This window comes from Perognathus longimembris, chromosome 7 (assembly GCF_023159225.1).
Source record: "Perognathus longimembris pacificus isolate PPM17 chromosome 7, ASM2315922v1, whole genome shotgun sequence".
Lineage (NCBI taxonomy): Eukaryota > Metazoa > Chordata > Mammalia > Rodentia > Heteromyidae > Perognathus > Perognathus longimembris.
In genome coordinates, this window is record NC_063167.1 from 74,998,276 (window position 1) to 75,003,742 (window position 5,467).

Below are 5,467 nucleotides of genomic sequence, written 5' to 3' on the forward strand. Positions count from 1 at the left end.
TAAAAATAAGTGGGAAATCATTAGGCCTAGCGATTAATAAGACTGTTTTGCTAGCTTCCAAAACCAAAACAGACGTGGGCAGGCATTTCAAAGACCTAAGGCCATGTGACCTGAACATATTGCCTTTTTTTCCACTTGTGTTGCTGTTGGGCTCTGAAGGAGCTTGAACTTTAGAACATCCCCAAAGGACTCTACAACACAGTCCAAACCCAACAGAAAAGTGACGTGAACTCTGTCATTAGGTAATGCAACAGAAAAGCCCCACCATTGGGTTGCTTTGCAGGAACACATTCCTGACACAGCTGGGGCTGCAAAGTCCAACAGAACAAACCAGGGAGGCGATTTGATTTTGTTTTTGTAAAAGGAACAGGAAAAAAAAAAAAAAAGATGAGCTCCAGCCTTGAACCAGACAGCCTAGAGCCTCCCCAGTGGGGAACAGCAGGTGCTGCTCCCTGTCTGTCCAGTGTCCCATCTGCAGATCAAGAGAAGTAGCCACTGGAGAGGATGGGAGCCAGCTGGGAGCCTGAATGAAGACAGTCCAGCCCTGCCCCCCGCCCCCAGCCCCTTGCAACCGGCTCTCAGTATTTGGAAAAAGTCTTCAGGAAAATTAGCTAAATCATGCAGTCTGCTCTTTTCCTGCCTTATTTAGTTATATTGGTTTCAATGAAGTACAAAACCAAAACAAAACCTATCCCCAAGTAATATTTAAAGAGGTTTTTCCGGCTCCCTGCTTAGAGCTTTTAGATATCAAAGCTGGGTTCAAATCTCAGAGGTGGTATGGAGCGGCTCCGCCCTGATCTCTGGGCACCCCCATAGCCATCTCAAATACAAGAGAAAGATGTCAATAAACATGTTAACAACAACATGAATACCTGCATCTTTACAAAATACTTTGTAAAAGCAGCTTTGTGATGGAGCTCAGGTCGTCATTATAACTCAGTGGTTGCCCTTAGGCTCCACTTACATGGAAACTGAAAACTTGATAGGCTCCACAAAGGAAGATCTTGTTCTTAGTGAGTTGTGCAGCTCTGTAGAGGCCAGTTCCTTGTCCAAGGGCTGTGATGTGATGACATATAATCCATCCCCTTGCTCCCACTCCCCCATCTCATCTCCTAACAGACTCTCTGTCATGGTGGACTTCTGTGAGCTGAACACTGGAAAGCAATGGAAAAAAGGGAGCCTGCTTTCCTAGGTCCTCCTTTGTCTGGATGGAGTCCAGTATTCAGAACAAGTGCATTTTCCTTTTCTTATAGGGAAACCTTGCCTGGCCTAAAAGGCAGAAACTCCAAGATCATTAAAAGATGGCAGCAGCTTCCCACCCCACCCATACTAGCATTTATCCCCCAGATCTCATGGTCAGTGACCCACCAGGACCTTTGAAGCTTCCAGAGCCACACATCTGCCTTCTTGGGAAGCCTCCCCTCCATTACCAACCAGTGTCAGGAGAGATCAAATCGACTTTTTGTTGTTACCTCCTTTTCTACTGTCTGGAGCAAATCAGAATAAACACAGTCACATCCTATGCAACCACTCTTTGACAATTTTACCAGTTACAAGTCTCCTCTATTCCCTCTCATATCATCTTTTTCAAAATTAAATACATTCAGTGTTTCAAAATGATCCACACAGTTTTGCATTGTGTTTACTTGCCTTTGAGCTTGTTCTTACTCCTTAGAGAAACTGTTCACTCTATATTCAAGACAGAAGTCATAAACTGGCTACCAAATTCCATACAGAATGCAATGGAAATACTTCTATCGCGATCTATAGAAGATAGCCTTTCTTTTGGCGTTTATAGCAGCCACTTTATTGGTTCCTATCTGTCTTGAGTCAATTAAAATGATTGGGTTCATTTCTGATTTTATTTTGTTTCTGAGATAGAGTTTCATTACATAGCTCAAGTTAGTCTCGAATTCACTCCATAGCTGAGGCTGGCCTAGAACTTACAATCTCCACCCTCCTGAGTGCTGGGATGACCAATATGTGCTACCATGCCCACAATAATTAAATATCACTTGAAAGCCTCCCATTGACTGGCAGTGTTGCATTCTGAGTTCATATAAATATTTCTCATTATCTCTACATTTTATATCTCATTTGGAAACCTGTTGCAACAAGTGTACAAGCCCAGGGTGGGGTTGGGGGGGGGAGGGAGAGAGGAGCAGGCAGTACTGAATGCATTGCATTCTGCTAAGAATAATTACCAGAAAAAGAAGATAGAAAAGGAAAAGTACCCCAGTTACAATACACAGCCAGAGAAGGAGCACATAGGAAGTGGGCACAGTGGAACCACACCATAGGAATGTGAACTGCATTCTCAGAATTGGGCAGGGACCCACTGCCAATTTCCAGCTGCAGAATTGAGAAGATTCACTCATTACCCAAGTGTCTAATCAGTAGAACCAAGTCAAATCTACACACCCTCTCTGTGGGTGATTCTGACAGTGGCCTTGCCTTCTCATTCAAATATGAGTAATCAGAACAAAAAAAATTGGCCCTAGGAACACAAAAAACAATGATGCAAAACAAACACCAGATGAAGAACATTCATCTGAAAATGATCTCTTATGGGGGAACAAGAAGGACACAAGAAGATAGGACTTCTATGAAAGAAGGACAGAGAGAGAAGAGAGAGGGAGGGAGGGAGGGATGGAGGGAAAGGTGGGATACTAGGGTGACACAGAGTGATGAGACATGGGTTTGGTAAGTAAGAACATTAACAGCATAGAAACTAAAAACATAATAAAGTTCTCATTAAATAATATAAAGCATGCAGTGGATAAAGAACAGCACTAGCCCTGTGCAAAAGTAAGTTGTTATTCTGGAGATCCCAGCTGAGTCATTCTTCTATAACACAGGAGAAAGAAATAAGAAAATGAAAATGGGAGAAAAGAAGACAGTAAGCACAGAAGACATGATTCAATCTAGTAAATAGGATATGGACAAGAAAGAACAGACCAAGACAAATCGAGGCATCCTTGATCATTACTGTCTTCTGATTTAAAAAAACAAAACAAAACAAAACAACAGGTTGGAGTTGGCAGCTTGCCTCACTATGTTCTAGGTAAAAACATGTGCTCAGGATGTGTCCAGATGAAAGAAAACGACACATCATTAGATGCGTCCCAAGCATAGGTTTGAAAGCTGACAGAATAAGAAAAAGAATCTTCTAGGAACTCAGAACAAGAAAGGAATCACCACTTATGCTAAAAGGTGCAGACAGTAGTAACTTCTGCTTCTCTGAAATGTGAACTGCCAAAAAATGACATGGTTCCATCTATAGAAAGTGTTGTGAATCTGAATTTTCTTCCTGTCCATGCTGACCTTGACTAATGAAGGAAACAGAATGATGCACTCACATAGACAAAGAAAAGAGATTGACCTATGGTCTCCATGTGAAAATATAAATACCCTGATCAACCAATAACAGAATCAAAATCACCAACATATATGATGTGATATATGATATGTGCCTACAAAGGAACAGGACCTCTGTCACACTGTCTGGAACCATTTTCTGGAAGTCAGTAGATTGTACATGCTGTCTGGCACATTGTACAGCTCAAGGACCAAGGTTAGCTCTTAGGATAAGCATTGTCAACTACTATCTAACATTGTTCGTCCTTCCTCCTTTCTGACAGCACTCCAATTTTGTTCTTATCCAGCTCCTTATTCAGCCATGAGCTTCAATAGGCTAGATTCATACCAAGACATGGTATGAACCATGACTCTTCTATCCCCAACTTGTGATTGGTTTAGGAATGGACTTGAAGCATACTGTTGGCCAATAAGAAAGGAGGGAAGTCTGTAAGAAAGACTTAGAGGAAAACTTTTCTGGTTCAGATAGAGACATACAGAAGGTGACAGGTTCATCTTGTTATTTCCCTGCCTGGGAAGGAAGCTGGGTTGAGATCACAGCTAGGTTGGTAAAGCCAGATGGTGTAAAGAAACTGAGTCTTTGCTAATAATTCTGATTAGCTAAGTTAACCAAACCTGTACCTGAACTATCATGCTAGAACTTCAGATGAGTTCAAATTTCCAATCACGAATGAATCCTATTTCTTTTCTACTTCCACTCCTCCAACCCTGCTAAGAAATATTTGTGGAGCTGGAGCCATATCCTTTAACCTACAGTTCATATGGAATCTTTTGCCTTGTTTGATGACCACTTACAACAATAACTGGTGCTGTTCTTGTCCAGATTTTTCTAACAATGACTCAGCTTATTACATAGTAAAGACCCCATGCCAAGAAACTTACCCAACAAAGGGTCTTTTCTCTCTCTGTTCACAAAAGTGGTATTGCATAGCATGACATAATGAACGTTTTTCATTGCTAAAGAATTGGGAAATGGTTTTCATGCATCTTTAAGCCTCATTTTAAGTGGCCTAACTCAATGGAATTTTTAAATGATGAGAACAATAAATCATCTAGAGACTGATACTATATATTGTTAAATGCCTCTTTCTAACTTCTGATCTGTGAATGATCCTGAATGAAATAGTACTTACAGATCAGTATAGATTATTATTATTATTATTATTATTTTATTTATTTATTTATTTTGCCAGTCCTGGTGCTTGGACTCAGGGCCTGAGCACTGTCCCTGGCTTCCTTTTGCTCAAGGCTAGCACTCTGCCACTTGAGCCACAGTGCCACTTCTGGCCGTTTCCCATATATGTGGTGCTGAGGAATCGAACTCAGGGCTTCAAGTATACGAGGCAAGTGCTCTTGCCACTAGGCCATATCCCCAGGCCAGATCAGTATAGATTATTGTCTCACCTATATAAATGCATAGAAATTGACAACTAAGCTGTTTCTGGTGATTCTTTCTGCCTGAGGAGGGAGCATGGTTACTTTTTTTTTTTTCTTCAAATTTTCAAACACTTGTATTCACTCCTGTCTGCCTCCTCGTGTGTGTGTGTGTGTGTGCACGTGTGTGTGTACACACATGCACAGGGTCTTCCTCAACCCAAAAAGTACGTGATGCAATCTTACTTTCCCTAGAGAACAGAAGTCCTTCCTCCCTTTTTTCCCTCAGCTTTAAAAAAAAATGTTGGTCCTGAGGCTTGAACTCATAGCCTGGGCTCTGTCCCTGAGCTTTTTTTGCTCAAGACCAGTTCTCTACTCCTTGAGCCACAGCTCCACTTCTGGATTTTTTGGGTACTTAATTGGATATAAGAGTCTCACAGACTTTTTCCTGCCTCGAGTGGTTTTGAACTGCAATCCTTAGATCTCAGCCTCTTGAGTAGCTAGGATTACAGGTGTAAGCCACCAGCACCCAGCTCTTTTCAGCTCTTAAGGACAAGTCTCAGATTTCCCAAATTAGATGCAGAACTTGTGTTTCTAACAAGATCTCCCACACGGAGGGAGGCTGTGGAGTTGTCATCCCTCTGCCCTGTGACAACTCAAATGTGTCCTGGTGACCTGGACTTTTCCAGAGGATTTTTAGTTCATCTCTGAACTA